We start from the raw sequence: 14602 nt of genomic DNA on the forward strand, positions 1-14602 counted from the left end.
TGCTTGGCCTCAGTTTTCTCACTGATAAAACTAAGAGGCTGGTCAACATAATCCCCTTGAAGCTCTGACATTAGGGTTTTCTGATTCAGTTACTCCATGGCAAGTATATTCTGTTTCCCATCCTCTGCTTCATAGCTTCCCTTTCTCCTCTTCTCCTCCCATGATTGTCAGTCACATGGGGTGGCTGTACATTTCCAGCCAAGTTGAGCAGGGAGAATTTATCACAGAGAAGATCAAGATGCACCAGGATCCCTTAGTTGCTGACAGCCCATTCATTCCCTGCTGGGAAGACAGGTCATATCTCTGTCTGTCCCTCAGGAGAGGCCAATAGAAAAATGCAGGTGATGGGGAGGGAGGCAGTTTTAGCCCCTAACATTTCACACTGGTATCTGAGCCCCAAAGAAGTGTAGTGAACTTGAGGTGGAAGGTTGCCTGATGCTGAACAAGGATAGTGGCCAGTCAGAAAGCTAAAGAGGAGCCTGTTTTCTGCTGACTGGAAGACCAGAAGACAATGGTCAAAGGCCACAACTGGAAGCTCCAATTAATCACCTTGGCAGGGGATAATGAGGGAAAAGTGTAGGCAAAGATGAAGTCTTCCTCTCTGAGACTTCACGATCTTGGAGAAACCAGATCTCTGCCCAGAGAGCGAGAACTAATTATCACCAGCCCCGCATGTGCTGTATGCCAGACAGTCAAGAGGCCACCTGTGCATGAAGATCAGCAAACTTGAGCAACTGCCTTTGAGCATTTGGGATTCTGTCACACGCTTGGATTTTACCTCCCCTTGACGAGATGCAGAGAAGTCTTGGCACCAGCCTCAATGTTATTGTGGGTTATGGGGCATATCTGTGGGCCCCACTCTTGGCAGGACTGAGAGTGGGCGGAGCTGGTCTCAGAGCTCCTCACATCCCTTGTGGCAGCCTGGGCAACATCCAGCGCCTTTAAGCTTCTCCCCAGGCCCTACCAGCCCCCACGGGACACCACACAGGGTCTAATTATCCCACGCTGGCGACCTTCTTGCCTCTTGCCCATTGTAAAAAATTATTACCTTTACATAGTGTTGGCAAGAGCGTGAAGAACAGGAAGCAACCTATTGCTGCTGAGAGTGTTGATCAGTACAAATTGCAAGGCAATTTGGTAACACCTATCAAAATTACAAATGCTCCTCTTGACACACAATTCCACTTTTAGGAATTTATCCTACAGATGTGTGCAAAACTGCAGTATTGCTTATATAGCAAAAGATTAAAAAACATACCAAATAATCTATTGGAAAGGCAGAGGTCAAATAACATAAGGTATATTCAGAGAGTGAAATATTCTGCGGCCATTAAAATAATGTGAAATGTATGTGTGTGTGTTTAACACACGAATGAAAGAATCTTAAAGATCTACTGTTCTCTAAAAACTCTTAGAATACCCTCAAAGTTTTATTAAGTAAAGAAAGCAGGCTGCTCAGCAGCTCATATAACCTATTTCCATTTCAGTAAAAATGAGGAGGAAAATAACTATGTCCTTATTTGTCTGGAAGGACATCTGGGAAACTGCTTGTGGCGGTTGCCATGAGAAGGAGGATGGGTGCCTTGGGTTTTGGGAGTGGTAGAGACCCCTCAGCTAAGGCTTCATCCCCAAAGGCCCCTGATCAAATTCCAATATCTTAACTGAGTGTTTGCCCATTAATCCTCTAGCACTTCAATATGGACTAATTGGTCATAGTTGCGGCAGTGAAACAGAAATGCGAAAAGACCAGGCAGCAAATCTGGTAAGATTTCTTAAACTTATCTTTTGGAGCTGGTGTTATATTACTATGGTTCGAAATTGAAATTATAAAAGGGAATATACAATGTTAGTGAGAGGATAGATTGAGACAATGCACGTAAGTCGGGAAGGGCTTACTATATAGGTACGTGGCATCCAGTGGCACCAATAAACGTCAGCTTTTGATAATACTCTTATTAATCCCTTCAGGGCAAGAGACTAATGGAATGTGCGTGGGAGAAAGAATCACACTCAGAATTAGAAAAAAAATTGTCTGGTCCCCCTCTACCACACTGCCTGGCTGTGAGACATGACCAAGGCAGCTTTCTCACCCCACAAAGTAGGGCTCGTAACAGTCCCTCCTGTAGTGGCTGATGTTTAAATGAGACAGCATACGACCAAGTAATTTGGATGTGAGTATGAGAGCTAAATTTGTGTCCAAAGTTCTAGATGCAATCGTTTCTCCGTCTCTCCATTTTTCCATTGGCTCTTGTTCCTTCTCCTCTGTTTTTAAGGATACGAAATCACTGGTACCTTTTATTGCAAGCTGCCTCTCATCCTCTTCAGAAGCTGGTCTTGCATGATGAGGAAATTTATTTTTATAAAAGTAGCATGTGATTCTCCTTTTGCCGGCACCAACGCCCACTTCTCGCTGGTACACACCCACATACTGGCCACACTCATCTCCTCACGACTTTGCTCATGACTTACTTTTGCTAAGTGGACATAAAGGCACATGTAATTTGCCCTTCTCTCTCCCTTTCCAGCCTGGGGGTGGTCGTTACCTCTAATTGCGGACCTGCTGTGAACCATTCATAGAGGCCTCCAGGGAAAAGAGGGACCCCAGGCTCCATTCCCAAAGCAACCATTGTTATTAGTTTCTTGTACAGACTATGAACACAGACACACATACATATATTATAACCGCCTTTTAAATACAGATTGGGTACTGGGGCTGAGCATGATGAAGTGTATTCAGGAATTGATAAACAATAATGTAGACTTGAAATTACACAATGTGATAAGCCATTATAATCCCAATAAAATTACTTGAAAATAAATACAAATTGGGGCCGTAATGTTTAGTGTTCTGAACTTTGCCTTTATTTCACGATATATCTTTGAGATCATTTTGTGTCGGTATACGGAAAGCCTCTTTACTCTTTTCTGGGCTAAGTGATAGGATGTTGTGTGGGACTTTTCCCATTGTTCTGGAATTCCAACCAATGGCCAAAGCTGTAAACTAAAGCTGCTAGGTGTCTGGGCATTCAAAGGAGAGTTTGACCAGCCTGCGGCACCTCCTCAGAGGAACCACCAACCCACCCCACCTGACCCTGGTGTATGTGGGGTGAGCACTGGGCTGGGAGGAAGTGAAGGGTCAGTTTGTGGGGTGCGCAGTGCTTCTGGTGAGACATTACTTCCCTTCCTCCTCAAATGCTTCCTGCCCACCTCCTACCCCAGGCCAAGAAGGTAGATGGGCAAAGGGATCCCCAAGTCACTTGTGAAGCCACACTGGAAAAGAAAAGTATCTTGTTTTCCAGCCCATTGCTTTCTGAGCCACAGAACTGAGGGCCCATGTGAGGACGTGCCATGGAAGTACGTGGTGAGAGAGTGCTGGAGACAGCTTGACATGCTCCCCGCAGCCGTGTGCACACAGAGGCTGGATACCCCTGGGAGCCTGTGCCAGCAGGTATAAGGGACCTGTGGGGTGTAGGGTGTTAGGTCTGGGAAGAAAAGGAGGACAGACCTTACATCCCAATTCCCCAGGCCTCAGTGGGTGCCAAGAGGATCCCCCTGAGCTTTCCCTGAACTTCACTGTAAGGCACAGAAAAGATGAAAGAGGGCTGGGCCAAGGGATGCCTAGAGGCGGGCTTGCACCTTCCAGTCTGGACCACCAGGAGACACGGTAGCCTTCTCTGGCAGGTCTCCAGTGACAGAAGACTTAGAGTGAAACTGAACACCACTCCCATAAAGGCACACCCACCGCCTACTCAGAGACCACCAGGATCCTCACAGACCCCTTCCTCATTGGAGTGGAGACCAGGACCCCGTGCCACGGACCACCCCCCAGACAATGAGCGGACTCTGCCACATGGCTTCTCCCCGCCCCGCATATCAGAAGAGGGGGAGGAGGGGAGATCCTAGAACTAGGCCACACCACCCCTCCCAGCCAGTGGGGATGGGGTTGAATCATTAAAGAGGTTGGAGTTTTACAGAGAATTGGACACATTTCAATACTGGAAAGTTGCAAACTCTGCCCAAGTTGGCAGTAAGGGACAGGAAAGGGAGATTATACAGAGGCCAGTTGAGAGCAGCGATTTGGGGGCAACAAAGAAATTTTATGTTTACACTCTGTGGGTTGAGCCTTCTCAACTCCTTCTGGCTGCCCGCACGTCCATTGTAAGAGCAGAGTATCGTTTGTTTAAACCGTTCCCAGTCCGTTCAGTCTTCGGCAAGTTCAAACGATGCTGCCAGGCACCTCCCTGCAGCTCTCAGGCCACATGTCTGGTTTGAGTCCATCTGTGGGTAAATTCTTCAGAGCGCACTTCCAGAACTTTCATAGTCTGAACACAGCCTCTGCCTCTTGAAGACTGCTGTCCTGTCTTGGAACTCAAACTCTTTCGGCACCAGAAGCGGCGTGCCCCAAAGCCAGACTGCTCACCCCGGCCGGTGATCTGAACTCGGCTATCTCAGTGGGGACGCGGGGGGACGTTCTCTTCACTCTGCCCAGGACACCTGGGGAAGCAGAGTCCTCCAGACAGGGCATTTCTTCCAACTGCCTTGCTCTTGTCCGGTTAGGGACTTCCTCCTCCCTCTGCATCTTGGGGGCAGAAATCCTCCTGCTGGTTCCCGTTGAGTCAAGTGCTGGCTCCTCTGCCCCATGTCCCTTAGCAGGTCTTACTGCAGAGGGTGAGGGCCAGCCGTGGCCCAGCCTTGGTTTGGGAAATGGACCAGGGGAAGACACACTCTAGGTCTGATTTGTAGAATGAGGGGCTCTGAATTCACTCATCTGTCCCGGGTGACACCATCCGAGAAGCCACAGCACAAGCTGACTCACCTTAAGCACCTAGAAGAAAACCTGATGTCTATTTAAGAGAAGCAAAGAAAAGTCAGTTGCTTTCCAGAGTTTGCAATACAGCAGCAGCACCCGTGGCTCAGACAGCAGGGCGCCTGGCCACCCTCTGCTCAGTTGCCTCCCTGGGGCGGGCCGGGGGCAGCTTCCTCCACCAGGCACTTCTCCCTCTACTGTCACATACTTGAATCTTATGGCTGCTGCTAGTAAATGAATGAAAGACTCGATTCTGAGGCCCACTGAGCCCATCTGAGCGTCCTCCGCACTTGAGTTCATTTTGAAGCCACAAATACCCAGCAGCAGAGGCAGATAATTCTCGGTAACCTTTAGAAAACCCAATTTCCATCCATGTGCGACAAAATGACTATTTAATAGATGCAAATGTCATGCTTGAATATTTTTAGTCTTCCTTGTCGCTGTGTGAGTCATTTGGAATGACAGATTGCATTCAGGGAGAGAGCAAGGATCTTACCAGAAGCCCACTCCTTCACTAATTTATTTCATACCTTTGACTGTCATGAATGTTTTCAGCGATTTTGCAGGAAGCTGGCCTGTGCTTTCTGACAGCACATCACACATTTCCCGGGTCAATTAAACAGAACGGCAGGGCCCATTGTGAGCTCTTGACTTGAGTCCCTTTAAGAGAAAAGCAGTTCCCCTGAGCTGGCCCTGCCATATCTGCTCCGTGCACGTTTTAAATTCCAGCTGCTTTTTCAGCTGTTTTGGTCTTTTCCTTTAGAGCTGCTTATGGCGGGAAGTCATTCTTTTCATTTTAGTGGCCTCAGGCCCCAGAGGTTTTGCTGGGCGGATGCACTGGCCTCCTTTTTGCGCAGGTGACAGGTGAGGGAGTCTGACAGTTGTGACGGTGCTCTGATACCCCTGCTGTCTTCCTCTGCAGCCAGGAGAGAGGCTCCAAGGAGCCAAATGAGGTAGAACCGGGGTCCCTGACTTCCCCAAAGCTGTGATCTCAAGTTGTGCTTCTAAACTTTGGCTACATAATTCAGTTCGCTTGGGGAGATTTAAAAAATATCAACGTAGGGACCTCAGCCCCAGAAATTCTGCTTTAATTGGTTGCGGGTGACATCACACCCAATACTGTTTCTGAAAGGAGTAGGGAGGAAGGAGGGAGAAACCATGCAGAGTTCTATGGGAGCCCCTTGAAGGAAAGGACAGGTCTTGTCATCAGTTCATCCCCAGGGTCCAGCCCATCACTTGGGTCATAGAAAATACTCCAGAGAGAATAAGTAACAGGCTGGATGGATGACTGAGAATACGAACTCGGAACAAATGATAAGAGGCCAAATATTGTGGTGGAAAAATCCAATCCACTGGGCTTGGGGTGAGGGGGCACTGGTTTACCCCGTTTGCTGCTAACTGGTACTTTGGTCAAGAAACCTTCCCTCTTGGAGCCTTAGTTTCCTCATTTGTAAAGCAAGGGGTTTGGAGCGAATAATGTCTAATGTTCTCTCTCTATTTTTAAAATTCTCTAAGTAGATGGTTGCTATGCCTGCCCCTGGCATTTGGCTATTTTTCTTGCTTCATGTGTGATTCCAGTCCTCTCTGAAGTGACCTAAGCTAGAGAGCAGGTGCCCATGAGCACGAACTCTGGGGCCATCAAAGAGAGGTTTTGGTGATGGTTGGTGCATCAATGACAGATACACAGTGTAAAGGGAGAAGGTAGAATGTTCTAGAAGATTCCCTGATGCCTGTGGTAATTCCATGGTGGGGTGGATGGGAATGGAGAGAGGGATACACACAAGCCTGGAGCATTTTCTTTTTGATGTGAGCTGTAGGTGTGCTGCTAGAAACATGGAAACCAAAGCCGGCTTCAGAAATTTACAAGTCAAAGCCGATGTTTCCCCTGACTCAGCTTCCTTCAGCATTGCGCAACTCTCTCCAAACACTGCCGAATGGCTGTTTATGTGGAGATGAAGAAAAGCTCTCTGTTGACTTTATTTCCAAACCCTGCCTTTTGGAATTGACACAAGAAGAGGGCAAACTGCTCACCAGGCTTGACCATCCGGTCAGCTGACTCCAACCCCCTGTCCCAGCTTTCTGGCTCCATCTCGTCAAACAGAAGCTATTGAAACAGATATCAACAACACAGATAAAAAGTAGAGTGACATGGGCTTTGAACCCCAAGGCCAAAGGCTTATCGCAAACTGGTCAACTTCTCTCTGTGGCTTCCATCCCCCAGGGGTGAAAGAGCAAACTCCCCTCCTTGCCTGAGAACTGCTCTGTGCATGGTCTGGTCCCTATGGGTGGGGGCACAGGGCACCATCTGCACCTTCAGGGCCGCTTCCTCAGCACTCCGGGTGGCCAAAGCCCCGGTCTGCTGTGGCTGCAGATGGAGGGAGTCTCCAGCTTTGGATGCCTGAACCAGTGACAGGCAGCATTTGGTTAAAAGCACGAACTCTGAAACCAGACCACTGAGTCGGTCTCTTACAAATGAGAATGATAATGCACCTACCCAGTAAGGTTGCTAGGTGGGTCACGTTTGTGTAGAATTCTAAAGCAGCTTAGAACACTGCCTGGCGCACAGGGTGTTTCGATGAAATCAGTGGTTCTCAGACTCCAGCGTGAATAAGAATCTCCTGGAGAGCTTGCTCCAGCGGAGTTTGCAGGGCTTCATTCCCTGAGAGGCTGTCGGGGAGGGCCCAGGGTTTCTGGTTTTCATCACGTGTCCCCAGGTGAATTGGACACAGGTGGTCAGCACTGCCTGTGCCCGCTGCCCGGCAGCAGGATGCTGCTTCCCTCGGGACTGGCTGTAGTGGGCCCGTGGGCTGCTTGAGTCTTTGCACATGGCTCGTCTGGTCTGTGCTGGAAGGTTCTCCCTCTTCTTGATCTTTCGAGTTTCAGCTCAAGTGCTATCTCCTCCAGGAAACCTTCTCTCCCTGACTTTTGGCAGACCTGGACCTCTAGGCAGGGGCATGAGCCCTTATCTGCCATTCCAAAATCCATTTTTTATGAATGTGAAGCAATCTCATTTGGGGCAAACACCTCACCTAATGGCAAAAACCTGACCTGAACTGACTTGCTGTTTGTAGTCTTTATTCCACTTAGTGTGGGTATTCATATGCTTTGCTATAGAAACATTAATGGGTTTGCTGACAGTGTGCTGCCCCAGACTGCCGGCACTGTTACAGAATGTATGGCGTATATAACACAGTACTTTTCTAAAATGCAAAAAACATTCTGCATTCTGAAATACAACTGCCCCCAAGAGTTTCAGATTGTGGATCTGTAGTACATTTTGCTCTGATTGTTGGCTTTTTCCTCTGCCTCACCACCAGATTAAAATCCTAAGGGCAAAGACCCTGATTTTCATTTTGTGTCCTCAGCATCTAGCACAATGCTTGGTGCCAATAACAGTCAATTAGTGTTTCTTGAATGAATGAATGCTTTCTTGTAGAGGAAACTGTACCTGTTTTTCTTGCTCTCTGAGACATTCCCTGACTCTCTATGACCTTCAAGATAGGGTTTGTAAAATTAATTTCTGGGCCAGATGGATAATGAGTGAATGGGCCAGATAAGCCACAATAGGGAGTAGAGGGGAGTGTGGCAAACTGGAAGTTTTGTGCCCCATCTAAAGAGGGCAGTCTCTATTCAGCTCCCATTGATTGATGCCAGGTCTTCTAATTTTTCAAGAGAAATTGGAAAACTTGATTTCTGGGTGAAATTTTCCTATTAAAATAACCCTGGGACAACCAAATAAATTTCACGGGCAATCAAGTTGTGGCCCACCAGTCGCCATTTTCCAACTTTCGTTTCCATACTTCCTGGGTGCTGTCTCTGCATGGGATCTTAGGGAAGCCAGTTTGTGAGTTCCTGAAATTGTCCTGTCATTCTGAGCTGTGACGATCCCATGTGGAAGCTGTAATTCTCATTTGCAGCTTCTCACCCCCACACCCAGAGGCAGAGCAGGCGTGCCTCCTCCGGGACCACCTCCTTTTCCAAACACAAAGGATTCTTACCCATGCCCTTGGTCAGCGCCTAAAGGAGATCGCTGAGCAGCCACTGGAAATCGTTTGCCAGATGCCTCTGCACAGACAGCCTAGTGTGGCAGATGCCTGAAGGCCTCCAGGGAAAATGCCATCTCCTGGGAACTAAAGAGTGGCTGATACTATGAGGCTTGAAAATTGTGTCTGAAAGGATGAGAAGCAGAGTGAAAAAGGCAATGTGTTCTTTTGCTATTTTTTAGGCAACAAGGAGAGTTGGCAAGAGCCAAAACATGCGGGCCTAGGTGGCATGACTCTTAGCACATCATTTTCTGTAGTTCAGCTGTCTTTTGTTGGCTATCTCCTTATTTCCTCTCTTGTTCTCTTGCCAGAGACCCCAAATGAGTTTCTTACAGACAATCAACTAGGTCCCTCATCAGGGTCATGAGGTGGAAGATGCTCGTGAGGCCAGTCAACGTTTATTACTCAGGAGCGGACAGAGGCAGGAAACAGCGAGATCCTCAAAACTGAAATCCACAGACAACCTCCAAGCTCACTGTCACCAGCAGCTTCGAACCCCTGCCCCAGGCACCTATTCAGTTCCCTTTAATGTAGCTTTATGGAGCATCCAAGGTACACGGTACGGGGAACACTGATGTAACCCTGTGCTTCCAGGTTGTTTATGGTGATGTATGGAAAGGAGACAATTATACCAATAACCCCAAGAGGCAGAAGTCCCGTAGGTTCAGAGGAGGGAAGGAACTTCATTTGGTGAGAGGAATCAGGAAAGTCTTCACGGATGAGGTGACATCCAAGATGGACTCTGAATTGTGGGAGACTTGGCCTCGTGGGTGGTCACTCCTAGTAGAGAGCACAGTGTGAGCCAAGGAACAAGGTAGGAACGCAAGGGTGTGTGTGGCCGGGGCATGGTCTGTTTGAGGGACGCTAGGGGAATGGAGGGAAAGTGAGTCAGGAGTCTGATCGTGAGTGCCCTGGGATGCCCGGCTGAGGAGTTTAGATTTTCATCGGTCGACACTGGCAGCCTTTGAAGGATTTCTGCAGGGGAATGCGGTGATTAGAGTTGGCTATAGTTGAAGCTGTGTGCAAACTGGATTGGGAACTGGGAGAGGAAGAAAGTGGGATGTGCTGTCAGAGGTTATCGTCATAACTTTGGCCGAAGTTACTGAGACAAGTAAGATGGAGGGCCAGTGGGACTGGAGAGGAGAGTACCGACGCCTGAGCAGGTAGGGAGCCCCTGCTGTCCCCCGCTCCTCCCCTCCTCTCCCTGAGCCTGCTCTAGGCAGGCATTTGCCACCGCAATTCCACCAAAACCTCTCCTATTGAGGTCACCAGTGACATCCTCATGGATAGTTCCAGTGCTCACTTCTCAGGCCTCATCTTGCTGACCTGCCAGCAGTATTTGACACCCTTGGTGTCCCCGCTTTCATCACTAGACTCTCCTCTCCCAGCCTCTGGGACACCACTGGCTCCTGGGTTTCTTCCCACCTCTCTGGCCACTCCTCCTTTCCCGATCATCTCACCTTCCTGTCCTTGGGCCCCTCCTTTTCAGTCTCATAGCTTTAAATTCCATCGACATGCTGATGGCACTTCAGTTGGTATCCCCAACCCAGACTTCTCCCTGAATGTCTGTGTTCCACTTTCCACTTGGTCTCTCCACTGGATGTCCAACAGATGACTCAGTGTTAGTATATTCCAAAAGGGCCTTGATCTCATTTCCCAATCCTGCTTACGGCCTTTGTATTTGCTGTTCCTCTGTCCCCAAATGCTCTTCCCCAAGTAGCCACACGGCTCACTGTCTCACCCCTGTGAGATCTTTACCCTGACCCACTCTAGAATTGCACCCTCCCACACCACCGTATCCTTCCTCTGCGTCCCTTTATTTCACGGGTTTCATCAACATTTAACATAACATACATTTTACTTATTTATATGTTTATTGTTTGTTTGCCTCTACTGGAATTTATATTTCATGATGGAAAGTATCTTTGTCTGGTTTGCTTCACTTTGAATTGCTGTATTCCTACCCCCTACAGTGTGTGGTACACGGTAGCTGCTCAGTGCATGTTTGTGGAATGAATGAGTGAATGAATAAATAGCAAACTGAACTTTTTCCTCTTTGGACTTGGGGAGCAAAGCCATATGAAAGGTCAGAGATGAAGTTCCAGTCTGGATGCCTGGAAGATACGGGGGTACAAGTCCCAGAAATTTAGAAACAAGGAGAAGGAGAAGTTTGAAAGTAGTGTGTGTAGACGGGGCCATTCTGAGTGTGAGTGACTTGAGGATCATCCTGTGATGATGTCCAGCAGGATTTTGGATAGGAAGGTGGGGGCTCTGGGAGGGGTAGATTGGGTAATTGCCCACAAAGAGGTAAGGACTTTTAGCCACAAGAAGAGGAAAGAGAGAGAGAAGGAGGGAGGGAAGAAAAGAGAGAGAGGGAGAAAGGGAGTGAGAGAGAGAAAGAGAGAGAGAGAAAAAACCAAGAGCAAATTATTGGGAACATTTACATTTAGGGGAGGAGAAAAACTTGTTGGAGTATTTTGAGGAGAGAATAACCAGGAGGTGAAATGTCACAGAAACCAAAGATGAAGTTTCAAGAAAGAAGAAACAGTTGATGATATTGAGCACTGCACAATGAGGGGGAGGATGAAGACTGGGAGATGGTCGTTTGCTGTGACCACCCGCAGATCTGCCATCCTACTGCCCAAATAGCCCAGATGGCCTCAATCACAAGGGCGGACGTGCAGTGGGAAGTTGCGGAAAGCTTTAAGCAGCAGAGCGATAGAGTCAGAGCTCTGCTGGAGGCAGGCTAACAAGACTGTAGGATGGTTGGGAAGGGGAGAGAAGTAAGATGGACATTTCCTTTAGGAGGATATTGCAGTTATCCAGACCAAGGGAGTTCTGGAAGCTAACTTAAGGGCTGGTGGCTTCAATGTCCAACATGCAGCAAGAAAATGACTTGCTCAACGTCCCCAGGATCCTTGGGGTTCCTGGACCCCCGAGGTGGGCTTGACCATTGCTCTTTCCATGTTAGCAGCAATGGGTATTTCCCAATGCTGTGGCTCTCCGGCCCCCATAGCTAATATTTGTTTCCTATTGATCCAGTCTCCAACCTGTTACTTTTTAACTGGAGTCCGGGGTTCAAAGGCCTGACTTTTGTTTAAACACCCATTACATCGGGGAGAACACGTCCCCCTGATGACCTCAGCTGATGAGCGAGCAAGGCTCTTCTAAGTCAATATGGACTGCAGAGAAGGCAAGAGGGGTGAGGACAGAGAGGGACTTAGGGTGGGGCGAGAGGGTGCGACATGGAGTGAGAAGACCCTCCTGGCAGAAGAACTCTTAGAATTTATAAGAGAGTTAAATAACTAAAATTCAAAAGAAAAATCCCAAACCCAAACTTTCTGCCACAAATAATATTGACCATGTTATAAGTTAATATCTGAAATTGTTTATCAAACAGAAAGTCTAAAAAATAGAACAAACGTCCTGGAGCTCCATCCAATAGTTCCTGGAGGCAGAGAATTGGGCCCTCAGTCTCCGGTCCTTTATGGCCCTTCAACTCGACTGGACAAAGGGACGTTTGTGGTGCCCTGGAAGGTGTGTGGAAAACATGAGGCACCTGCTTGTGAGGGTGGACAGAGAGGCTGTGTGGCTTCCTGTGAGGGCCTGAGGCTGGAGCTGTCCCCGAGAACAGGCTGTCTTTTCAGGAGGGAGCCCCTTATGCACAATGGATTGTGTGGTCTGAAGCAGGGCCTCTGCCCTCAAAAATCCTCCCCCGGTCAGTTTGCTGATAGCTAAGCACTATAATTTCCACATTTATTCCTTTTGGCTTAAGCCAAGCTACATCTTTGGAGTTTGTTAAAATAAAAACACTTCTGGAAGATCATCACGTGTTTATTCTCATCAGTCATTTACATCTTAGTGTAAACAAGTGTATTGGCTCTTCCCTCTAGGAGGTCGTATGGAGGCGATGGTGGATGGGCAGGAGAGTGCGGTGGTTGAATGGTGACTTTCAGCCAGACAACCTGGGTTCAGGTCACCACTTTGCAAGGCTCTTAACCTCCCAGTCTGATTCCTCATGTGTCAAATGGGTAGTAGTAGTATCTTAAGAGAGAAAACTGAAGATCCCAGAAGCTTGGCAAATGACAGTAAGGCCACTGTCACAAGGGGAAATTCACTCTGCAAAAGGATGCTGAAGGCCAAAGATAAACTATCACGGGGTTTGGCTACTTGTTCTCAAACTCCTTCCCTTTTCCTCTGGGCTCTGCTAGATATTTCTAGCCTTCTTTGCAGTTAGGTACGGCCATTGACTGACATGTGGCCAGGGGAAGGTGGGCAGAGGTGATGTTTACCCCCTCCAGACCTTGCCCTCCTGTACAGGCTTCCACAGGCTCTCTTCCCGCCTCTGCCTGTGGGCTACAGAGGAGCCTGTCCCAAGGGCTGGCGGAGCCCAGGTGGGAGGGGACCCGAGTTCCTAGATGACTTCTGGATCAGAGCATCGCCTCTAACCTACACAGGACTGTGAGAAATAAACCTTTATCATATGAGCCCCTGCTTGGGGGTTGCACGTTACAGCATGAACCTGCCCTACTAGTAAACTCTTGCCTTCTTCCCTCCTCAGGATAAATTCCCAAAGAAGAGGAGCGAGGTAGGATGAAATGACTGGGGGCCAGGGAACTGGAGAACATTCCAGATCATCCCCTCCTCAGGCTTGAGGCACTGGTGACCCACTGAGGCAAAACATACCTGAATTTCAACCTAGAAGTTCAAGGTGATCATTGTATGTAAACAACAGGCTCAAACATCCTCCAAGGTGATTGTGTCTATTTGGGACATGGAGATTTTCATGTCACGTGTGAAATGAGGATACTGTTTGGGTATTAAACTGATGTCTTTTTCATTCATCATACCCTCTGACTTCCTGCCTACTATCTTATTGCTTCAGGGTAGGGTAGGGTAGCTACCAGCTAGAATTGAAAACATCATTGTAATGCATTGTATGGTTCCATTTATAAGAAATTCTAGAACAAATAAAACTAATCTATGGTGGAAAAAATTGAGGACACTTGCTGGGGAGCATGGGGGTGGGGTCTGACCAGGAGGAGACTTGAAAGAACTTTCTGGGGCAATGGGAATTTGGGTCACACAGGAGTATGTCCTTGTCCAAACTCAGTGAACGTTCACTTAAGATTTGTGCATTTCTTTGCCCGTGAATTTTATCTCAAAAGAAAAAAGTCTAAATAAATAATAAAATCTAGTTAATGATAGGCATGCTGAAGTATTTGGGGGAAGTATATGATGCCTGCAATTTACTTTGCGCTGCTTCAATAATTACGATGGATTAAAGGATGGATAGCGGGATGGATGTGTGATGAGGCCGGCAGAGTAAGACGTAACCGTAGAACTAGGTGGTGGGTCTGCACGTGTTCACTGTGTAATTCTTTCAACTTTACTGAATGTTTGCAAGTTTTCATAACAAAATGTTGGAGGAAAAAAAGTGCTTTGAGACTCAAAGCTAATAGTCCTTAGTCCTGAGGAAAATGGCATTGAATGCAAGGTTCTGCTAAGAGGCAAGAGATTTTTGTCCATTCTAAAAGCTTCTCTTTATTTATCAAGAGCTAAATCTAGATGATTCATATTGTAGACTTTTGCCCAAAGCCGTGGTGTCCCCAGAGGTGTTGCCAGTAGAGAGAAACAGGAAGAGGATCCCTTGGGTTGGGGAGGAAACGGGGTACAAGGTTAGGGCCCCGTGTGCCCATCTGAACCGGTGGAGGATTCTCAACCCTGAAACTCATGGACACGCATGCTGGTC

At 47.8% G+C, this 14602-nt stretch overlaps 1 long non-coding RNA gene across 1 annotated transcript; it reads right to left on the bottom strand.

Moving 5' to 3' along the window:
• Positions 1 to 2878: 2878 nt before the first annotated feature.
• On the bottom strand, positions 2879 to 11182 carry LOC123286959 (uncharacterized). The gene is made up of 2 exons (XR_006529787.2): positions 10311 to 11182; positions 2879 to 9630 (listed from the first exon to the last, which is right to left on the bottom strand). It is a non-coding gene; the product is annotated as an uncharacterized lncRNA (long non-coding RNA).
• Between the last annotated feature and the right edge of the window lie 3420 nt (positions 11183 to 14602).

Source organism: Equus asinus, chromosome 7 (genome assembly GCF_041296235.1).
Source record: "Equus asinus isolate D_3611 breed Donkey chromosome 7, EquAss-T2T_v2, whole genome shotgun sequence".
Classification (NCBI taxonomy): domain Eukaryota; kingdom Metazoa; phylum Chordata; class Mammalia; order Perissodactyla; family Equidae; genus Equus; species Equus asinus.